We start from the raw sequence: 25082 nt of genomic DNA on the forward strand, positions 1-25082 counted from the left end.
TAAAAAACCCTGACATATTCCTGGCAGAAAGTTATGCATTGTCTAGGACTGAGCATGCCCAGAAAATGCCAGAGAGACCCTAAGCTCTCACCTCTGGCTACATCTTAAAGGCATGCCCCAACATTCACTCAGAACATCCCAGCAAAGACTGGGAGATTCTTTTGGTTCCAGGTATTTAAGGAAATCTCTGTCCAATTATTAGCCGAATATGAAGCTAATGGGCCACTTTAAGTGGTCACATACAACAGAGAATTGACAATTGTGTAGGATTAGTTCATAAAAATCACTAAAGCACACACAATAGCAACTACAAAAAGCATCAACAACAGCAAACTCTAAGGTGAGGGTTGAGAGAATCTGATTTCCCAGTGTCAAAATGCCCATTTTTCAAGAAAAAAGTTGGCAAGGTATCCAAACAAAGTACAACCAGTATACAGAAAAAAGAAAAAAAAAACCAAAAAAAACAAACCCAAAGCAGTCAATAGAAACTGTCCCTGAGGAAGCCTAGATGTTGGACTTAATAGACAAAGACTTCCCATCAGCTGTTTTAAATATGTTCAAGGGCTGAAAGTATGAGGATAGTGTCTTACCAAATAGAGAATATCAATGAAGAGATAGAAATTGCAAAAAGGATGTTTTTATAAAGTTACAAACATAAAAATTATAACTTAAAGTCATAATTTTATAAAAATTATAAATATCTCTTCTGGAGTTGAAAATTATAATAACTGAAATGTAAGAATCCAGTGTAGGACTCGAACAGATTTGAACAGTCAATAAAAATAATCTGTAAATTTGAAGTTAGGTCAATGAAGATTATCCAATCTGAAGAGCAGAAAGAAAAAAACGATAGAGAACAGGGCCTGAGAGACCTGTAGGATATTATCAACAACATTCACACAATAAGTGTCTCAGAAGGAAAAGAGGGGAAAGAGGGCCAAAAGAGTATTTGAGGAAATATTTGTAGGAAATTTACAAGTTAGTTGAAAAATTTAATATACACATTTAAGAAGTTCACCAAGCCCACACAGAAAAATACACCGAGACACATCACAATCAAATTACCATAAGCCAAAGACTAAGAAGGGAACTTGAAAGCAGCAAGAAAGAAAACTCATCGTGTACATGTGATTTGCAATAAGATTATCACAGTTCTCATCAGAAACCATAGAGGCCAGAGAACATTAAGTAATATATTCAAAGTGCTGGAAGAACAACAAAACTGTTAACTTAGAATTAATTCTATACCCGGCAAACTGCCTGTGAAAATACACGCAAAATTAAGACAATTCAGGATAAACAAAAGCTACCACACTTGCCTTTTTAAAATTTATTTATTTATTTATTTATTTATTTATTTATTTATTTATTCATGAAAGATGCAGAGAGGCAGAGACAGGCAGAGGGAGAAGCAGGCTCCCTGTGATCATGACCCGAGCCAAAGGCAAATGCCCAACCACTGAGCCACCAGGTGCCCCTCACACTTGCCTTAAGGGAGTGTTAAAGGTAGTCCCTGTGACTGAGAGACGCTGGGTGGCTCAGTAGGTTAAGCATCTGCCATTGGCTCAGGTCATGATCCCAGGACTTCCAGATTCCACATCAGGCTTCTTGCTGAGCAGGGAGCCTGCTTGTCCCTCTCCCTCTACTGCTCCCCACCCTTGTGCTCTCTCTCTTTCTCAAATAATTATAGAAAATCCTAAAAAAAAAAAAAAAAAGGTAATCTTTGTGGCTGAAATGAAAGGATACTAGACAGTCACTTGAATCGACAAAGAAATAAAGAATAGCAAGGAAATAGAGGCCTTAGGCAACATTGTAAACCAGCTGGACCTGATAGACATCTACAGAACACCACCCAACAGCAGAGTATGCATTCCTCTTGAGTCTATATTCTCCAAGGCAGACTATATGTCAAGCCATAATTCAAATCTCAGTGAATTTTAAAACTGGAGGTCATACAAAGTATTTTCCCTAACTACCAAGGCACAAAATTAGAAACCAGTAACAAGAAGAAAATAAATAAATATGGAAATTAAACGACATTCTCTTAACCGGTGGATTTAAAAGGAGATAAAGGAAATTAGAGAAAACTTTGAGATGAATGAGAGTTTGGTATAAGACAGCGTATCAATACCTATAATATTTGGCAAAAATAGTACTCAGAAAAAAATAGCCTACATTAAAGAAGACATTAACTATACACCTTAAAAAAACTAGAAAAACGGCAAACTAAACTGAAAGCAAGAAGGAAATAATAAAGATTATGGCAGACAAAATATAGGAAAATAGTGTTGTTTCAGCGAATGGTTGTGCTAGTTATTCTGTAAGGTATGTAGAGATGTATTTGAATACATATGCAAAAAAGTTTAAAAAATTGTTTCTTGCATGGCATGTTGAGAAGAGTGTTATTTCTGAGAATGTGCTGATCATAATGTAATGCATGCAAACAAGGGTTTAAGAAATATGTAAGACGTTCCTAGGAGTGTTCTTTGCTCATCAAGTTGAGAAAAATGTTATTTCAGTTATTGGATGTTCTGACCATTCAGCATTGCATGTAAAGAAGTTTTTATAAACATATGTAAAAATAGAAGAAAAAAGAAAAATTGGATTTTTGAAAAGATTTTAGAAAGTTGACCAACTTTTGGCTAGATTGACCAAGAATAAAGAGAGAAGACTCAAATTACTAAAATCACGTGTAAAAGGTAAAACATAAGGTTACTACTGATCTACAGAAATAAAATACAGAAATAAAAAGATAACAGAATACTACAAATAATTGTACATCAGTATTTAAATAATATGGGTGAAAAAAATACAGAGAAACATAATCTAAACTGACTTAAGAAGAAATAGAAAATCTGAATAGACTTGTAGCAAAGAGATTGATTCTGACTCAGTCTGACTCAATTTGATTACTAGAGTCGAAACTATTCCAATTTTTAAAAAGCCCGGGACCAAATTGTTTCACTGATTAGTTCTATCAAATGTTTAAAGAATTAACATGAATCCTTATCAAAGTCTTCCAAAAAAATAGAGGAAACACATCCTATGAGGCCAATATTTGTTATTGGTATAATAAAGCCAGGAAAGACAACATAAGAAAATAAGAAAACCACAGTCCAGTATCCCTTATGATTATGAATGCAAAATCCTCAACAAAATGCTAACAAGAAAATTCAGCAACATATTAAAGGATTATATACTAGGAATAAGTGGGTTTGTCCCAGGAGTGCAAGATCAGTTTAACCTGTGGAAGTCAATCAATATACTACACTCCATTAGTAGAATAAATAGAATAAATAATAAACATGATTCCTTCAAAATATGTAGGGAAAGCCTTTGATAAAATAAAAAGCACTCAACAAATTAGGAATAGAATTTCCTTGAACTGATAAAGGACACTTATGAAAAACTCACATCTAACATTGTACTTCATAGTGAAAAACTGAAAGCTTTCCCCCCTAAAATCATGAACAAGATAAAGTTGTACACTCTTGCCACTTCTGTTCCATATTGTACTAGAAATTATACCCAGAGAAATTATGTAAGACTAAATAAAAGACCCCCAGATTGGAAAGGAAGAAGTAAAATAATATGAGCATATGTATCTATTATATCTGTCTACTTATCTAGCCATATATGTATTAGAACTAATATGTATTAGAACTAATAAACACGAATAGCAACATTGCAGTATATAAGACCAGTATGCAAAAATCTATTGTATTGCTATACACAAGTCATGAACAATGAAAATTAAAGTAAGAAAACAGTTCCATTTACAATAACACCACAAAGAATAAAATACTTAGGGATAGATTTAACCAAGGAAGTGAAATACTTATCCACTGCAAACTATAAAACAGTTGAAAGAGATTAAAGATGGCCTAAAGACATTTCATGTTTATGGATAAAAGACTCAATATTGTTAAGATAGCAATATTCCCCAAACTGATCTATAGGTTCAATACAGTCCCTCTCAAAATATCATTTGCCTTTTTTTTTTTTTTGCCCAGAAATAGACAAGTTGATCCCAAAATTTATATGGATATATAGGGGATCATAAATAACCTAAAAAATCTTGAATCTTCCCAATGTCAAAACTTACTACAATTCCACAGTAATCAAAACAGTATGATACTGGCAGAAGGATAGGTATAAATGGGATAGAATTTAAAGTCCAGAAGTAAACTCATACATCCATCGTCAACTGATTTTTTACAAAGCTGCCAAGACCTGTCAATGGGGAAAAAATAATCTTTTTACCAAATGGCACCAGAACAACTTGAAATCCACATGCAAAAAGATTGAAGTTGCCCCCCCGCCCCCACTCTGCTGGCTCAGTTGATGGGGTGTGTGACTTTTGATCTCAGAGCTGTGGGGTTGAGCCCCACATAGATTGCAGAGATTACTTAAAAATAAAATCTTAAAAAAAAAAAAAGACTGAACTTGGACTCATATCATGACCTATACAAAAATTAACTCAAAATGGGTCAAAGATCTCAATGTAAAAGTTAAAAACTATAAAACTCTCAGAAAAAAACAGAGGTGTCTTTGTGACCCTGTGTTAGGCAACAAGTTTTCACCTCTTATACTATAGAGATTTTAAAATAAATGTTAAGATGCAGAGTCACATAATAATGTTGAATATTTGGAGGTCAGCTTATGTTTCCTGTTTAGTTAAATATACTCTTTAGATAATTTTATAAATACATAGGTCTACATGTGGTTACTTTGGGGCTATAATTGTACTTAAGCACAACTATCTTGAAAATATGTATTTATTCCCCTTAGAATGTGCTTTTGGAGATAAATGATATAATTATGTATTTTCGCATTCCACATGAAATGACTATAAATTGGCTAAGAATTGAATATGGTAATCATTTAATAACAGTGTGCTAGTCCTCAAATTCAACTAACATTAACGTTAAAAATAACTTTCCTAGCACTGATAATTTAATAAGTAAAAATAAATGGTGCTAAGCTTATGAAAATAAGGGAGAATTGTTAGGGAAAATTGTTGGTGGGGCCGAAAATATCCATATGAAATATTTGTGTTTTGAGAGGATATATCATTTTTGACGAAGTGTTTTTCCATTGTATACTTTAAACAGTTAAAGTCCCAACCAATCCAGGAGTTTCAAAGTTAATAGCTTTGCCACCAGGAAATTAATTTACTTGAATATTCTTTTTATTTCCATTAATGTCAAGATCTGAAATTCCACTGGAGCAAGCATTAGTTTTTGCCTACTACAGGCAAAATGACAAGAAACAAGAGTGACTTTTCTTTTGCAAGCCAGCATCGAAAGTTGGGTCTCATGTGTTGAGATGCCATGAGTCTTTCTAGGGGTATCAGGCTAGTTTGGAGAACTCAGACTAGAGCTGGCTGCTGTTTGCTATCCAGGCCTCAGATGGAATATAAAATGGTAATGAGGAGTACATTGAGGTAGAAAAATGCATTTGCCTTAGAAGCCAAGTCTTAAAAAGGAAACCAAAGATTTGGTTAGTATTCCACAGACTTGCAATGTGCATTGAATAGAGGACCAAGAATTTTTCTTGCTTGAAAACTGTATTAGTTTCTTTTTATAAACAAAGATGTAAGCAAAACAAGCATTCAAAAGTCAGAAGGCTACCATTAAAAACAACGAAAACAAAAACACCATGTCAAGTTACCCTGCCTTTATTCTGAATCCTACAAAGAAGAAATCACTCAACCACTGAGTATTAGCAGGTTAATGTAATGAATCATACAATAATAAATCATAATGGAATTTGCAAAAACCAAAAAATGTGCAAATACATGCCTGTGGTTAGACTGTGATTCTCCTTGCAAGTGGTAAATCATTAGCCATGGTATTGCTCTTGGTAACCGCAAGTATCCAGGGATGATGCAGAATTATACTGCTACCTACTTTGTGATAACAGTAGGGTGAGGCTAGTGCTATATCTCATAAATTTTTATATATGTGGGCACACTTCTGAATCTTTTTTGCATTCTCTTCATAGGTTTACTTATTCCTGCACCAATAATAAATATTTTAATATTAGAACTTTATAACTTTAATAAATGTTAGAAAGTACCATTTTGTCTTTTTCATATAGACTGCCTCAGGCATTCTTGGCTTTTTGCTCTTCCACTTAGGTTTTAAAATCAACTTCTATTTCTCAAGCAGCAACTGGGATTATGGTAGGGATTATTTTGAATCTATATATCAATTTGGGTACAATTAATATCTTTATGGTGTTAATTAGTCCAAATCATGAACATCTTAAATTTTCCCTATTAGAGTAGTTTTAGTGTCCTTCAAAAAAGTTTATATTTCTTCATATAAAGCTAAGAAAAAAAAAAAAAATAAAGCTAAGAAAACTTCAGTATATTCATTCTTAACAAACTACAGTTCTTGTTCATAGTGTAAATGGTATCTATTTTTAATTACATTTTAATATTATATATTGCTGTGTATAGAAAATTGATTTTTATATGTTGCTTATATTAGACCTAAGCACTTATCTTATTATATCTAACATAATATCTATGCCTTGAATATTCTTTTTTTTTTTTTTTGCCTTGAATATTCTATATAGACATTTATGTTATTTGAGACCAAATGATAGTTTTGTTTCTTTCTTTGCAATCTATATGCCTTTCATTTATTTCTTTTGTTGTCTTGATATACTGACTAGGACCGGCAGCACAATGTTGACCAAGAGCAATGATAATGATCAGTTTTGTAATTCAGATTTGAAAAGTGATGTTCCCAGTATCTCACCATTAAGAATTATGTTTGCTGTAGGTTTTCAGTAGATTAATCAGAGAGCATCATATGATCACAAGGCTCTTCTCTTTTTAATGTTAATGTGGTAAATGGCTTTTATAGTTTTTCTGATCATAAGCCACTCTTGCATTCCTGGAATAATCCTATATTGATCATATTATTTTCTCTTTTTGTACAAACCACTAGATTTAGTTTTGTTTTACATAATGACTAGTGACCTTGCTAAACTTACTAGTTAATTCTAAACTTTATGGATTGTTTTATAAATTCTATAAATTCAATCATATTGTCTGTGATTAATGACAGTTTTATTTCTTCTTTTTAGTTTTTCTGGCTTTATGACACTGTGCAATATTCAATCAGTACGATGTTACAGTGTTGAATAGAAGTGTTAATAGTGGTCACCCTGTCTTTTTCCAAAATGTGAGGAAGGAGGGAAACCTTTTACTAGGCTGATTTTTTGGAGATAAGTTTTATCAAATTAAGAAAGTCCCCTCAATTTCTGGTTTGTTATGATTACTTTAAATCATGAATAAGTTTTGAATTTTATCAAATGTGTGTTGTTTTCTCTCTGTATCTATTTAGATAACTATACAATCTTTATACCCCTGCCTTTTTGCTTAATGTGGAGAATTTCAAAAGTCAAAACAATTCTGCATTTCTGGAATAAACCCCAAGGTCATAATGTACAATCTTTTTTATATGGCTCTTAATTTTATTTATTTATCTTTTATTTAGAATTTTTGCTTTTATTTCATGGCCTGTAGATTACTCCGTAACTTTCCTTTCTTTTAATATCTTTGTCAGGTTTTGCTAACAAGATTGTACTGACCTCATAAAACAGATTAGCACATAATTTCTTTTTCTCTTATCTGGAATAGTTTGTGTAAGATTGTTATTTCTTCCATAAATCCTTGAAAGAATTCCAGTTCAGCCAACCTACCTAGAGATATCTTTGTGGAAAGGTTTTAAATTTTAGATCCAATTTTTAAAATGTATACAAGAGTATTCATATGGTCCATTTTTTCTTGTGTCAATTTTGATGAATTCTGTTTTTCAAGATATATGTCCATTTCACTTAAATTTGTCATAATGTCATTCTCCTTACTGTCTTCTTACCTTGTTTAATGTCTGTGGAAATGGTATTAATAATTTATGTTTTCTTTTCCTGATTAGTCTTGCTGAAGAGTTACGAATTTTGTCAGTCTTTTCAAAGAGTCTCTTGTTGACCCATTTATTTCATGTTCATTTTTTGTTTCATTGATTTTTTTTTTGCTCTCTTTTTGTTATTTCCTTCCCTCTACTTTGTTGATATTTTGTTTGCTCTTCTTTTTCTACTTTCTTGAAGTGGGAGCTTATACAGATGGTCCCTGACCTCTAGTATAGTTTAGTATTCGATTTTTTGACTTTACAGTGGTGGAAATGCTGTATGCATTCACTTGGAACTGCACTTCACATTTGAATTTTGATCTTTTCCTGGGCCAGTGACATGCAGTAGGATCCTCTCATGATGCTGGGGAGCAGCAGAGAGCGGCAGCTCTTGCTCTGCCCCAGAAATTCCAAGGGTAGACAACTGACAAACTTATTGCCATTCTATACCCATACAACCATTCCGTTTTTCATTTTCAGTGCAGTATTTAATAAATAAATGAGGTATTTAACACTTTATTCCAAAGCAGGCATGTTAGATGATTCACTGCAGGCTGATGTGAGTGTTCTGAGCACATCTGAGGTAGGTTAGTGAGGCTATTAAGTAGGTTAGGTGCATTTTAGAAAAAGATTTTATTATTCATGACAGAGAGTAAGAGAGGCAGAGACACAGGCAGAGGGAGAAGCAGGCTCCATGCAGAGAGCCTGATGTGGGACTTGATCCCAGAACCCTGGGGTCATGCCCTGAGCCAAAGGCAGATGCTCAACCACTGAGCCACCCAGGCATCCCAGGTTAGGTGCATCAAATGCATTGTCAACTTATTTCAACTTACAATGGGTTTAATGAGACATAACCTATTGTGAGTCAAGGAAGATCGGTATCATCAATTTTCAAACTTTCTTTTTTGTAGTATATTCATTTAGATATCATCTGTATTTCCATGTAAACATAGACTTAGTTATATCCATGTTTTTATATGTCATATTTTCATTATTTTTCACTACAAAGTATTTTCAAATTTCCACTGTGACTTCTTCTTTGATTCATGGATTATTTAAAAATGTATTTCCAAACAAGATTCCCTAGTTATCTTTTTATTGATTTCAAAGTTAATTCCACTGTAGCCAGCCAGTATATTGTACATCAATCCTTATATATTTGTTCATAATTATTTTATGGTCCAGCATACTCTTTTATTTATTTTTTATTTTTTAAAAAGATTTTATTTATTTATTTATTTATGAGAGATACAAAGAGAGAGAGAGAGAGGCAAACAGGCAGAGGGAGAAGCAGGCTCCACGCAAGGAGCCCGATGTTGGACTTGATCCCGGGTCTCCAGGATCACACCCTTGGCTGAAGGCGGTGCTAAACCGCTGAGCCACCCAGGCTGCCCAGCAGCATACTCTTTTAGTGAAGGATATCCCCTTATATTTGGAAATTATTTGTTCTGTGGTATTGGTACAGTGTTCTATACATGTTAAGAGGATACATTTTATTAATCTTGTTCAAATCATCTATAGTCCTTTGGATTTTTTATCTGTATGTTGTAGCAGCTGCTAAGAGATATTTATTAAGAATTTTAACTAAGACTTTATTTTCTCTTTTTTTAGTTTTTTCAGTTTTTGCTTTCTAGGTTTTGAGGCTGTGTCTAGACATTTAAATTTTATCCATTGTGATTTTTTTCTTTGAATCTTTAGTTACTTGAAGTATGTTATTTGCATTTCTGCTATTAAAGTTTTTAACAAGGGAATGAGGCAATAAGATTTCTTTCTTAAGGAATGCCTGAGTGGCTCAGTGGTTGAGCATCTGCCTTTGGCTCAGGGTATGATCCGGGAGTCCCAGGATCGAGTCTCACATCGGGTCTTCTGCATGGAGCCTGCTTCTTTCTCTGCCTATGTCTCTGCCTCTCTCTCTCATGAATAAATAAATAAAATATTTTTTTTAAAATTTGTTTCTTAAAAAGAACAATTGATGATGACAATAGATTTCCTCTGTCATGCCCCTTTTATGTCCCTCTCTGTGTGCTACTTCACAGTTATAAAAATAAGCTGTAGACATCAATTAAGCCTATCACTAATACATGGACTACCAGCAGCACCAATCACTTTGCTCCCATGGTAAATTAAGTGAAATCTCCAGAACATATTGAGACACCATTCATATTGTTCACTTCTGTCCTTCTCTCAAACCCTGAGGTGGGTGACTGGGATTCTGTTGGCTCTGACTTCTTTTTGAATACTAGCATCTGACTTGAATCTCAAAGAGATCAAACTGATAAGATAATCTGATTTCATTAACCAAAATGACCTTATCTCAAAATGAGTTATGGTGCATAATTATGTTAACAAGCATAAGCAAGTATATCAGCTTCCAGTCTTTTGAGATAATATATATAATGGGAACCCTTTTTATCACTGAATGTAGCAACATTCCTTGTAGGTGGTTCTTGAACAAAATGAGGCGATTTTCTTGATGGATGGACGTTCCGAGGTTTATACAACTACCCATAATCTGAAGCATAAACTTAACATAAAACTCAGTTTGCTTTATACCTAAGAGCTTCTGAGAATCTTTCATAGAATGTTGGTGGTCGGCAAAGGAATTATTGGAATAAAAATATCACAGCTTTTGTGCTGTGCGCAGATACTTACTGAGTGTGATGAAGGAATTACTCTCTAACCATGCACATATTCTGAGCAATTAGGCCAAGGTCCAAAACCATTAAGGCTCAAATGCCAAGTGCCTGTAGGGAGGGTTCTGTTACAGGATTTAGCAACCAACCCCTGGCTTAGTTACCAGAGAGTGGCACTCCAAGCTTCCTGATAGCGGTGCCAGGCTGGCTGAGACTCAGCAGCTGCCACCCGGCCACTGCTGGCTTCTAGACACTCTCCTCAATGCTGCCTCTGTCCCCACCCTTCTTGCCCATCTGCCTTCCATCTGCCTGCCACCTGAGCGGTGGGGGCACATTTGGGGCACTTATGAGTTGAGTCATGACACCCAGATGACACATTGCATTCACCTTCCCTGTGTCTCCATGGCTCTTTCTCCAATTTGGCAGCTTAAGAGGAAAGGGTTGCCAATTGCTGTTTCATAACATTTCAGGGGCTCCATTCCGAGGCTTCTTAAGTCTCCTGGCACTCAAGGAAACTGGGTATGGGGTAGGATAAGGAGATCGACTCAGGGATTATGGACATCTAGGCACCCCTGGCCTGCAACCAGAAAAACCTGAGGGAATAAGAGTAGCCTTTGTAACTCCAAAATTTCATCAAGATGAGCTGAAATCTGGTTCTGCCGTTTCCCCCTCTCATCCTGTTCCTCAATCCATCGCCCCTCCAACACACAAAAAAAGCAAAAAACAGCTCTGCAATATCTTCACAATTTGACTTTTATCCAGAACTGAGGCTCTTTATTTGTTAGAGCTAAGCATTTGGTCCAAGATTTTCTGATTCTTTCTGTGGGAACTTGAATCAGCACCCCCTCCCCAATCCCCCATGGAAGCAGATGGGGATCTTGGCGAGGTTTAGAAGTCCAAGACTTGGCAGGTTGAGAGTTCTATTTGCCAGCTGAATTGCTTGTAATTAAAAAGCTCATCCTCCTCCTTTTTGCACTTCTGAACTTATCTGAGGAATCAAGAGAGTATTTAATCATGCATAGAAACAAATCTGTTCATATAAGTGAAAATCTGCATTTGAAGTCAGTGGCTTAGCAGCAGTGATGAGTCAGAACAGGCTGGTGAGGGTGATGGGACACAGTCCGAGTCCCGTGCCCAGGTTGGGTCCGGATGTTTAGCCCTCTTCTCTGTCCCCTTCTCCTGCTATTTCCTGTCCCCGTCTCCTGGCCTCCATTGTGGGTACACTCAACATTCCTGGACTGGGGGATTCTGAAGCAAGTTTGGGGTTTTGTTAGTGACACTTTCTGACACCAGATTGGTAATGTTTATCTGCTTTCTAATACTGAAAAGAAAATAAGTCATTAGTCTTGACATTTTAATGTGTGAGTGTTCTGAGACAAAACTTAACTTTGCTCCTTCCAGACTGAGTTGTGTTAATTACCAGATTGAGCGCATGTTAGAAACTTGGGAACAAAGTGAGGCATGACCATTTGTGGCTCATGGGGTACTAAGAGCTCAGAGTTAATTTTAGAAATAAATGTTTCAAAAAAAAAAATCCAAAGGAGGTGAGTGGCTGGATTTGTCTCTAGGAGCTTTTCTATGGGGCTTTGGTGGTTTGGGTAGTAGACATGGAGGTGGCAGTAGCAGGCAGCATTGGCCCCTACCTGGGAGGGAAGAAGAACGTTATCTCTCTGTGCATGAATGGTGGGAACATTTGCTGAATCTAGCCAGAGCCTGGTGGTGTGCATTCTGGTGGGAGGCGGGGGAGATGTCACTCTTGTGGGCTTCCTTCCAGATTGGCAAGTGCTTCTGCTGCTGCATGGGAGTGATTCCCTCTGCATTTATTCTCTGGTACCTAGAACTACCTGTCACACAGGCAGGCAGCTCCAGTTCCAGCTCTGAATTCTGCCATGAAGGGGAGCAGGCATGAAGAGTGCTGATGGTACAGCTTGCTTGGGCAACCATGCCAGGATGAACTCTGGAGATTGGGGAGAGACAGGACAGATCTTTGCTACATAAGGACTAGGTAAAGCCCCAGCAGGGCCCAGGACCAGGCTACCATGAGTTAGGCCCAATCCTCATCATTGTTTGAGAGCAGCCACAAGGGATGGGTTTCCCAAGTCATTCAGAGGCTCCGTGAGGCGCCAAGGTCTCCTTCCATGGAGGTGGCACGTCAGGCACTCTGCTTGCTCTCGTTCACATTCATTTATGCAATTTTATTTTCTTGCGTTTTAACACACGTGTCTCTATCTCTTTCACACTCATACACAATGAGATTTAGTAACCCATTTTAATGAGGCAATTATATTTTAACTCCATTATGTGCAATTATCCACTCACATAAATTGCCCCAGCTGGAGCTCCTGGTGTTGATGTCTCACTGGCACTCACTTGCCAGCCCCTGGGGGCAGTGGGGCCTCCAGCCCTGGAACGATGACACTCCTATTCCCCCTGCTGCCCTCCACAGGTGGCTTAGTGCTGCCAAGAGGCAGGGACATTTGCAATTTCTGGCCCACCCAGTGGAGCTCTTGATTGCTGTGTGGGTGGTCTAGAACTTTGTCATTTGCTTTGCTGTGCTGGCAGGGTTGTTTATCCACATCCGGAGCCCTAGGTAGCCTTCTAGCTTGGCGGGGCCAAAAAAACAAACTTGGATAATCAGAGCCATGCCCCTCGGCCTAATGTTTTTCCTTTTCAGTCATCTAGGCTTTAGGTGCCTTAGTGTGGGATGAAAGGCAGAGACCCCTATAGACCCGTCCTACCAGTAGTAACTTCAAAACAGAAGTTTTAATGATGATCTGTGTACTTCATTCAAAGTAATGATCTAATTTATATGGTCGCATGAAGCAGGACAAAGCAGTCACCCAAGGACTTGCCACTCAGCTCAGTAACTAGAATGTACCCAATACTTTTGCATCTACCGATAGATGTTCATTTCATCCTTGCCTACCCCCAGAGGGCACCACATGCTTGAATTTTGTCCTTACCTTTCACTTGATTTTTTAAAAGTTCTATCATGTACGCATGTATCCCAATTTATTGTATTAGTTTTACTTGCTTTGAGTTTTATTGAAGTGGTGTCATTCTAGAGGTAGCCTCCTGTAACTTACTCTTCTCCATTTACTGTAAGGTGACAGATTTGTCTCTGCAACTTTATAGAGTTATGGCTCATTCCTATTCACAGCCGTATGATATCATGTGACACTTTATTTACATTCATTCCCTTGTCAAATGAACTTTTGGCTTTTCTAGATTTTTTGTTTTACAGTATGAGCAATGCTTCCATAATATTTCTGTATACACAGACTAGTACAAATACATGAGAATTTCTGTACCTTGGAGTGGAATTTCTGGATTATAGCATATAAGAATGTTCAAGATTTTCAGAAAGTGCTGAAGTGTTTTTCCAAAATGGTTGAAGCAACTCATGCCCCCTCCAGGCAGGCTGTATCTTTTGCAATTTTCCAGATTCCCAGTGTCCTCTGTCCAGTGTGACATAATGGTTAAGGATATTATTTGGATCTGTGGGACTTAAGATAAACTAGTTGCTCTCTCTAAGCCCCAAAGCCCCAGTTTTCTCATCTGTGAAGTTGGAAGAAAATACTTGAGTACGGCACCTTAATATCTAGTGGGTCACACTGGCAAATTTCCTTGACTTAGGAAAATGCAATATCCCACAGCAACTTGGTGACTTAACATTGCTGAGTGTAGCCAGCCTTGTGCTGTTAAGATATTTGCTACTTGGAACCTTTCACAATTTGAATCTGTCCTGCAAAGAAAATGAGTCATCAGTAAGATACCAGAAGGTGTGGACATTTTCCAGTTTGTTTCACAGGTGGTGATCTGGTCATTTATCTAATTAACACCCACCGCCAGTGCTGTCATCTTGTACACATTAGCTGGGTTTTCTCTCTAGACTGTTCGGTGGAATGCCATTGCCCTCTGAACCGCAGAAGGGGACATGAGCCCCTCTGAGGCTCCCTCACACCGACGCTGCTGTCCTCGCAGGCAGCCACCAGTGATGCCAAGAGCAGTGACATTAGATTAGGGCTTTTACAAAGCCTACTCCCGCATGGCCTGTCACTCGCCTCCCCATTGAGGTCCTCAAAGTGCAGTGTTATTTCTATTCCTGCCTTTGCAGATAAAGAACCCAAAACTTAGAGACAATTCAGTGACTTGTCTTACGTAAGTGACAGAAGCTGGATGGAAGCCCAAGTCTTCTGTCACTGGACCCAATGCTTTTGTCCCATTGCCTCCCCTCATCTAACTGCATTATGCTCCATTGTGTGTGTTTATTCTTTTTTTTCTTTCCATGTGATTTAGTAATCTGCTTGATTATATTAAAAAATAAAAAGAAATTCATTTGTGTTTCCAGAGGTGGCCGTAGCCATTAGTCAGACTATTGAACAAAGCTCACTGTCAAATTTGCTTTCAGAGGAACAGTCTGAGAATTAACTGGAAAAGGCTTATTCATAATGAACAAGGCTTAGGATCACGGGCTTTCATTTCTCCCAATCAAGTTTTAATTACTGAAAAGTTTGGTAACAACTGAAGTGTGTCATTCCTGAGCTTCTTGCTCTTCATTGTCTTCTCTTCTTGTTTCTGCAAGACCTCAGTTGATAATATTAACCATCTTCTTTGTGTTCATATTCATTAAAAAAATTGCTGCATTCCCTGGGGCTCAAGCATGAGCTGTTCCTTGTGGTATAGGTAGCAGCCATGTCAAACCCGAGTGGGCACAGGATGGCTTTGCCACACACTGCTGCCACCCACACCGGTGAGGCACGAAGAAAGCCCTGCCACCACTTGGAGTCATCCCGTATAAGGCTGAGGGATGAGGACCACCCTGATCCCTAACAACTCGGGGACTGTCCCTGGAATAACACTCAGCGGGTAACAAATCCACAGTCTTTCTGGCTTATTTCTCAAGGACTCTGGAAGGCACTTGATTCCCTAGAGTCACACTGCAGGACTTCCCAGGCACTTCTTTGTATGTTGTTTTGGTGTCAGACAAGATTGGCTGAGTATGTTTGATCCAGAGATACCAAGTTAGAGTTATAGTGTGGGGTGAGCCTCGGCCTTTCCCCAGGCTTTCCCAGCGAGATCCTGCCCTGCTGCTCAGTCCTATTGCGTGGCCATCAGTCAGCTTGGGACTGGCCCCTGGAGCATAGTGTTGAGGAGGTGCCTTGGCCCAGGTTTTGGTCTCTCCAAAGAGAGGGCTGCTCCCTTGGGGGGTAATTTAACCCCACTGACCCTTTCTTCCCTTGCAGACATGGTTCCTGCCCTTGGGGAGCTTGTAGTCTCTATTCTCTCAGCTCTCCATTGTTGGACAGCTGGAGCTTCGCCTTCCTTTGTGATCTTTGTGGAGACACCAGCCCCTGAATATTAGTCAAAAGAATTTGGTCACTGAAAGTCAGAGGAGTTCTTCATAAATACCTGAAAGAGATTTTGCTAAAGTTACTCCCTGCCACTGTGGTGTCACATCATTTATGAGGTATTTCCTGGCTCAGAGACTCTCTTCACACTCTCCTTCCTGATCTGAGAGTTCAGTCCTTGATCTCTTATGGGTGGTGGAAGTAAACAAGTACTTGACTCACCATAGGTCTCTTTAGAAAACAGAAAAAACATCCTTTGTCCAGTCACCTTGAGCTCTCTTGGCCTTTGTCAAGGAGCGGAAGGATTTTCCAAATTATCAAGCTAGAGGATCTAGTCTGAGCAGTGACTGCACTGTACTGTCCCAGACACTGCCTCCTTCTATATGCCTGCTATTTGGGATCACCAATATGGGGGCAGGCACTTTACATACTATTATGTCTCAACCTCACGTTAACCCCACAAAGCAGATGTTGCAGACTGTTTTCCAGATGAGAGTCAGGAAGGTCTGAGAGGTTGAGGGACTTGCCCCAAAGGCAGAGCAAGTATCAAAAGCCAGTTCTGTCTACCTAATGCTCTTCTTAACTCTCCATCCTACCACCACCCCCCTCTCCCCTCCACACCTCCCCCCCAACCATCCTAATGCCAGGGAGGGAAAAGAGCAGATCTGTCTCCAAAACAACTGGAGGAAGAAGGTGAGTCCTCCCTGGATGCCACCCATACTTGTTTCTTGGGAGGAGGCACACGCCTGGCTTGAGGCAGCAGTGAGCACTTTCCAAATGGACTTCCCTGGCTGTTTGAAGGGACAGGGCTTCATGTGATCTGGATTGCCCCCTAACAGTGGGAGCCTTGGGTACTGGGGATGGTTTGTGAGGCTTCTGATAGACAAAGAGGAAGAGATTTTACGCCACTAAAAATTTTCTGCTGACAACCAAAGAGTCCAGGACACCATGATTTTGAGTAATAGAAGCTGATTATTTCTTTCTACCTCTGCTTTTATTAGAACCAGCCAAAACTTTGAACTGAAGATTGTCTGATTGTGGATTGACAGTGCCCAGTCAGTGACAGAACTGGGCCACTATCACTCATCAGTTGTCTAGAGAGGAGTCACTGCAATGTAGAAATCCTGCATTTCTATAGAATCCTGAGTCCCAAAAGGCCTCTTTTAAAGCTGATAGTTTTGTGGAAATAAGCTAATCCTTTCCTGCGACTTAAGTTTGATACACCTAATAATCAGGTTCTTCTTATCTAAACGTAAATACATTCTTTAAGAAATGCTGTGTTAGCCTGTGTAACTGTAATGCTGTACTCAAATTAGTCCTGAGGATGCAGAAATTATGTATCTATTGACATTTTTATTTGCTCTGTAACTCTTGGCTAAAATTAACCTAAAAATCAACCACACAAGGAAATGTGAGAGTTGTAAGAAGTTTGGGTAGCTCAGTGTAAAATGGTTGGGCAGAAACACGTACACGTGTGGTTGTGCCAGCCTGTGTTCAGGCTTCTAGGTGGCCTCCCATTTCACAGAGTGAAGCTGTCTCATTGCAGGAAAAGACCCATCCAACTGCTTCCCTGGCTATACTATTAATAGGGTTGCAAGCCCCAAGTTTATATCTGCCAATGGAGATCTTACTTGTGACTTTTCAGAGTCTTCCATATTATCTATTCTTCCCTAACCTTCATACAATTTTAAAACTTTATAAATGCAATGTACATTTTGAAGGCTTCTTTTTGCTAATAGAAAGTCATTTAAAAAAACAAATTGTTAGACCAGTTGTATCTGGCATTTAGAACAGAATTTAGGTTACTCATTAAAAATAGGGTTTTGATTTGAGATAGAGAGAACACGAGCAGGGGGGAGGGAGGAGGAAAGGGAGAGAGGGAGAAGCAGATTCCCTGCTGAGCAAGGAGCCTAACATGGGGCTCAATCCCAATCCTAGAGGGAAACACAGCAGCAACCTTTTTAACCTCGGCCACAGCAACTTCTTGCAAGACACGTCTATGAAGGGAAGGGAAACAAAAGTGATAATGAATTATTGGGTTTTAATCAGGATTAAAAGCTTCTGCACAGCAAAGGAAACAGTTGAAAAAATTAAAAGACAACCTAAAGAATGGGAGAAGATGTTTGCAAATGACATATCAGATAAAGGGCTAGTTTCCAAGATCTGTAAAGAATTTATCAAACTCAACACCTAAAAAACAAAAAAAATCCAGTCAAGAAATGGGCAGAAGACAATGAACAGAAATTTCATCAAAGACATACACATGGCCAAGAAGCACATAAGAAAATGCTCCACATCACTTCATCACTTGCTATCAGGGAAATACAAATCAAAACCACAACGAGATCCCACCTCACACCAGTGAGAATGTGGAAAATTAACAAGACAGGAAACCACAAATGTTGGAAAGGATGTGGAGAAAGGGGAACCCTCTTGCACTGTTGGTGGGAATGTGAACTGGTGCAGCCACTCTGGAAAACTGTGTGGAGGTTCCTCAAAGAGTTCAAAATAGACCTGCCCTACGACCCAGCAATTGCACTGCTGCACAGAATACCATCCACGTCGAAGCAAATGGTGGGTATTTGTCATTTCTAATGGCTGAGTAATATTCCATTGTATACATAAACCACATCTTTATCCATTCATCTTTCCTTGGACACCGAGGCTCCTTCCACAGTTTGGCTAGTGTGGACATTGCTGCTATAAACATTGGGGTGCAGGTGTCCTGGTGTTTCACTGCATCTGTATCTTTGGGGTAAATCCCCAGCAGTGCAATTGCTGGGTGAATGGAACTGGAGTGAAATAAGTCAATCGGAGAAGGACAAACATTATATGGTCTCATTCATTTGGGGAATATAAATAGTAGTGAAAGGGAATAGAGGGGAAGGGAGAAGAAATGGGTAGGAAATATCAGAAAGGGAGACAGAACATGGAAGACTCCTAATTCTGGGAAACGAACTAGGGGTGGTGGAAGGGGAGGAGGGTGGGGGGTGGGGGTGACTGGGTGCCGGGCACTGAGGGGGGCACTTGACGGGATGAGCACTGGGTGTTATTCTGTATGTTGGCAAATTAAACACCAATAAAAAATAAATTTACAAAAAAAAAAAAAAAAGAAGAAGAAGACAAAGAACAAAGGAGCCCTCAGCAGAAAGAAAGGAGCTAATCAAACCTGGATCTTTCACTTTCCAGAGTTCTGCATCAGTGTCCATTGAAAGATGAATGATACAGAAGATGTGGTCTATGTATACAATGGACTATTACTCAGCCATTAGAAATGACAAATACCCACCATTTGCTTTGAGGTGGATGGAACTGGAGGGTATTATGCTGAGTGAAGTAAGTCAGAGAAGGACAATCATCATATGGTCTCACTCATTCAGGGAATGTAAGAAATAGTGAAAGGACCATAAGGGAAGGAGGGGAACTGAGTGGGGAAAAATTAGAGAGGAAGACAAAACATGAGAGACTCTTGACTCTGGGAAATAAACAAAGGGTTGTGGAAGGGGAGGAGGGTGGGGGGATGGAGTAATTGGGTGATTGGCAATAAGAAGGGCACTTGATGGGATGAGCACTGGGTGCTGTTATACTATATGTTGGCAAATTGAATTTAAATTTAAAAAGTATGATTTTGAAAAATATCTGAGAACTATTTAGTGTTTTATACAACTTTTACATCATGCTGGAAGTCTCTTCTATTTGAACTGTCATTTTGGATATTAAGAAATGTCACTTCTGTAGCTTTTATACTGATACCTTTGTAAATCTTGTTTATAATTATTTTACTTTTATCAGTGGTTTAGAGCAAACTTTTTAGTATCTTTACATCTAGGTAGTTTACTAAGATGCAAAATTTGCAAAGTTATATTTTCACATCATTGCAAAATCAGTGTGATTGTATTCAGAAAATTCTAAGGGAGAGAGATTGCAAATTCATTAGTAATGATTATGTAAAATAAGGGTTATCAAAATGCAAAACCACAATAATGACATTGAAGTAGCAATGAAATGTCACACTCAGACAGAGGTAGAGAGGCATTTCCATTGCTTTTCCAACCCCAGAGGAGGTCTGGTTTTGCTGAGAGATGTCAGGTGTAATGGATGAGTATTGTTCTTTGGAGCCAGGGCTTTGGAGTCACATCTTATCTCTGTCATCTGTTACCTACAGTAGGTTACCCTGAGAAAGTAACAAACTTTTTGTACCTCAGTTTCCTCATTGGTAAGATGGAGATAATGGTTTTGTAACTCAGATAAAGAAAGACACATTAAAAGTATAAAACAATGCAGAGCACAAAGTAAGCATTCATTGGATGTTAGCTATTCTTATCTTCGTTATGGTTATCCTGCTGAAATTTAGATTGTGGGGGGAAAGAAAGAAAATGCACACAATTGTCTCTACCTACTTAATCCTTGGTATAATGGGAAAAGTTCTAGCTGAAAAATGAGGACGTCTAGGTTCAGGTCTAGGCTTTGACTCCCACTAGTTTTGTGACCCCGTAATACATCTGGGAGTTTGGTTCCCTCCTCGCTAAAATGAGAGGGTCCTGCCAGACCCTCCCTGTTCCCACTTGCCCCGAACACACTCAGATCTTGCCCAAATGGCTCAAAAAAAACGTGATTACTTGGTTATTTTTTAATGTAGTATTACATTTTAATGCACCAAAACAAAATAAAGCATCCAGATGCCAGCTAAAGTGAAAGCTGGAAGTAATCTAAAACAATATTTTCAGAGATACTTTGGGAAGATGTCTTTTAGGCAAAATTCTCATCAGCAGAGTTGGAAAAATAGGAGCACATTTAAAAAGCTACAAAAACAACTGTAAGAGAATAGTAGTATCAGCTCTTTTATTCTGGTGTCTGGCTTTGTTTCTAGGAACTATCACATGAAAAAAAAAAAAAAGGGCAGAGGAACCAGGAAGAGGAAGCAGTGAGGGAGCTAGAACAGTAAAGTACATGCATGTATGGTTTTATTTTACCAAAATGTATTCTGACCAATTTTATTCAAAGACTAAATCAACAAACACTCAGTAGCAATCTGCCCCAGGATTTTTTCCCCCAATATAGACCCAATCAAAATAATCAGGTTGTGTCAAAGAAGTTTCCAGTAAAATGGCCGTCTCTCTATTTTCCACTGTTATTGTTCACTATTAGCCTCTGTGGGCTTGCACTGTCCCCTTGCTGGATAACATTCATGAAGGAAATATTCATACTGTGCACCTTGTCCTCAGAAAAATGGAGGTGAACAAATGAAAAAGATGTAATGAATGTTTTGCAGCCTTATTATAAATACCTTATGAATGAATCAGAGAAATTAAAGATGAAAAAGCCCACTAACTCAGCTGATGTCTGCTGCCATATACTTTTAAGTGGTTTGTCTGGTCTAGTTTCTGGTGACTCAGGTTATAGGGAATTTACCACTTCTCTCAAAGCCACTCTCCCAGTGGAGACTATTTGGCCAGCTAGGAAAATTTGTCAAATTGCCCCTGCTATGTTTAATTTTTCACCAATCTCATTTATTAAATTGTTTGTCTCTAGTGTATTTAGATTCTTCATTGTTTTCTATGTATGTCTTATGTTTTTTTCTTTTCTTTTCATTCAACCTTCCTCTCTTTAGTTGTTGTTGGGAAGAAAGCAAATCCTTTTTTTTTTTTTTTTTGGTTGTGGGTATGTGATCAGTAACCACTGGTTTCATCCAACAAATTAACAGCAATAGCAACAACAACCTGAATTGACCACTCACTATCAATACTAAATGTGCTAAAATACTTTATGTACATTATCTCATTTATTAAGTACCTAGTATTTGCCAGATACCAGAAGTGCAAAATTAAATATAATCCTGCAGTTGTTGTCAAAGAGCTTATACAGTACCAGAGGAGACAGGACTCAAACAGATGATGTCAACATGGCATGTCGGAGTACTGCAGGAGCATGAAGGGTGAGGGGCTACTCCGGCTGTGAAGAGGAAGGAGCAACGGCAGAGGTCCCTGGAGTGGGAAGATGATATTCCAGAGGAGACAAACTCTAGGCCGAATCCTCAAAGAATTAGAAAGAGCTTGTGGAGTTGGAAAGGATGGTTACTCTGAAAATTACATAGACTTCAGTGTCACTAAGTTGAAAATCACGAGGATTGTTGAGAGATAAGCGAGGCCAGGGTCTGATTGTGGAAAGCTCTGGTACCATCTGATGGGAAAGTTGGACTTGGCTCTGGGTTTTAAGCAGAAGAGTGACATGACTCCATGCAGAAAACACACAGTAGTAGAAGCAAAGAGACTGTGATTATAGTATCTGTCCTGGTAAGACACAATGTGTATCAGGACTCTAGGGTCAGGGTAGTTCTTTCTGGTTGGAGCATCATTAAGGCCTTCTGTCTCCCTTGACTCTGAGTAATTGGTAAGTTTGTTACCAAGTACCTTCTGAACCTCTGAGTGGATCTTTTGGGTATCTGGATGATGAAAAGTGAGGTATTGGGAACACATGTTTGCTGCAACCAGTGGAGTTCTGTCAAATGTTGGTTATTTATTGACAACTTTCTAACAATTTCTGTGGAGAGAAACAAGCACTACCACTTACTAAGCATCCTTCTGTCTGTGCAAAGTCTAGTGCTATGGGCGCTAGCATTTATTCTATCAACAAGGTGGCAGCAGAGAGTCAACCTTCTGACAAGCAGCCCAAATCAACACATAAGGGGAAATAACTATGTGCAAAAGTGATCCTGTTTTAAAGATGAGTTGCTTATGTTTTCCTCCCAACCTAAAAGTAATAGATGATAAAAGAAGGCTAATACTTGAGGTCAGTAGATTGGATACATATCTAATTTGGTTAAGGTGATTGTGGTGTATCCATAGGATAGAAATGACACTAAAATAACCTGTAATTTGATTAATTATATTCTAATAAGCTTGTCTGAAGTGCTGGTGCTAACAGAAAGGTAGCATCTGATTGGAGTCTAGAAAGAAAAAAAAAGACCAAAAGACCTCAACCAACATTCATCCAGAACATCCAAGGAAAAGAGTGACTGTATGTAGCTGACACATACATTGCCATCATCGAATTTATAAATGTCTAGAAACACATTAGAATTTCTAACAGCTTGGATCAAATGGTCCTCCAAATGACTGAACATTTTTTGTCAGATTCTGAGCTTATCGGGATGCCTGGGTGGCTCAGTGGTTGAGCATCTGCCTTTGGCTCAGGGCGTGACCCCAGGGTCCTGGGATCAGCAAAGTGGAGCCACTGAGCCACTGTGTCACTGAGCCACATCAGGCTCTCTGCATGGAGCCTGTTTCTCCCTCTGCCTGTGTCTCTGCCTCTCTCTCTGTCTCTCATGAATAAATAAATAAAATATTTTAAAAAAAGAATCTGAGCTTATCAAATAATCTCCTTTGTATCAAGAGAAGCAGAATGGTATAATGATATACTGTGGGCTCTGCTCTCAGACCTTCTGGATTGCTATCTTAATTCTGACACTTAGAAGCTGTGTGTATTAGTTATCTATTGATATATAACAAATTATTCCAAACCTAGAAGTTTAAAATAATAACCATTTATTATTTCACAGCTTTTGTAGGCCAGAGATTTAGAAGTGGCTTAGCTGAGCACTTGTGGCTCAGTGTTTATCATGTGGTTGCTGTCATCAGAAGGCTTGACGGTGGTGGGAAGACCCACCTCCAGAGTGGTTTACTTGCAAGGGAGGGCACATTGGTACTGGTTGTTGGTCCTCCCACTTGGAGCCCTCTATAGGCTGCTTAGGAATCCTCAAGACATGCAATTCAAGACAGAGCCAGCAAGAAGGGACAATCGATGTCTTTTATACTAGTGTAGGGAGCACTGCCATCACTTCCACCACATTCTGTTCATTAGAATCCAGCTTCTACGTCTGACTCAAGTCAAGGGAGAAGAAGATTGGTACCCCACTTCTTGAAGAAGAGAGTTTTAGAGAATTTTCACACAATTGTATACCATCACACTGTGCAGCTTAGGGCAATTTATCTAAAATCTCTCTGCTCTAGCTTCTTTATCAGTAAAAGAAAAATAATTTTAGTATCTGCCTATAGAGTTCTTATAATAATAAATTGGATTAATGTAGACCTTAAAACCACGCAGGAGATATGACAAGTGCTTGATGAGTATTAGCAGTTATTAAGCTAACCCCTAGTTCTGTCCCAGACCTCTTTGGCCTGCAATGGAACTAATCTGGAGGCAAGAACAATCTATGCTGGCATCAGCCGTAGCCTCCCCCTTAGCTCAATCATTCCTATAAATTAACTTCCTGCCCTCTTGTTGGGCTTTGATGAACCTAGATAATCTTCTTGCCTAGGCTGGGGATCCAGGACAGGCAGCATGTTTTCTTCTTTGTTATAAAGCCTCTCCTTATTCTTTTCTCATCAGTGGAAGTGGTCTGGAAAGGTGCCAGCCAGACTACATGACTTCTCAGGTTTAGTGGAATGGAGATGAGGAAAACCAAATGGCACCTGGGGTTTCTTCTGAACTCACAGGTACAACTCTCAGCTGAGCCATCCAAAGCCATCAGAAAACCCTTGAATAGATCCTTTCAGATTCTTAGGGTAGTGTCACTGAGCGAGAGCCTCTCCAGGGCTCTGTCCTGAAGTCACTTCACAAAGCTTGTCTCTAACATTGTCAGGAAGGGAGCCAAAATCACCCGCCTCAGTTCCACCTCTAAGAATTGAACTATCAGGAACAAATATTACAGGAATGTTCAAGAACCTCAGAGGTACTATCCTACATTAAATCAAATTAATAAATATTTATTAAGTACCTACTATTAGCAAGTTCACAAAATTTTCTAAATTAGAAAAAACTTTCTGATGGCCAAGGAATGAATAGAATTCTAGCCCATGTAGGATCTTAGAGATACTATTTCTATCTGCTGCAGTCAAAATTCATAGTGATATTCCAAGAACATGAGTCAGAAAGTTGAATAAGGAGAGTCTTGAATTTTTTACTTAACAAAGTCATTGAGTTCAAACCAGAAACCCTAATCACTACCTACTTCTCACAGTTTCAGCTCAAACCAGCAAGTTGGCCTTCAAAAAGAGAGAAGAAATTTGACAGGGTATCCAAAGACTCCCTGGCCTGATATCTAACCAAATGAAAGTTAAAAGTTCAGAACTTTGCTTTTCAATATCTAAAGCAGCATAGTGGCTGGTTCCATG

The 25082-nt window shown here is 38.7% G+C and overlaps 1 protein-coding gene across 4 annotated transcripts in view; it reads left to right on the forward strand.

The window, feature by feature from the left end:
• Positions 1-25082, forward strand: part of COG6 (component of oligomeric golgi complex 6) — a 200956-nt gene that overhangs the window by 96224 nt on the left and 79650 nt on the right. The window lies entirely within an intron of this gene.

This window comes from Vulpes lagopus, chromosome 8 (genome assembly GCF_018345385.1).
Source record: "Vulpes lagopus strain Blue_001 chromosome 8, ASM1834538v1, whole genome shotgun sequence".
Classification (NCBI taxonomy): domain Eukaryota; kingdom Metazoa; phylum Chordata; class Mammalia; order Carnivora; family Canidae; genus Vulpes; species Vulpes lagopus.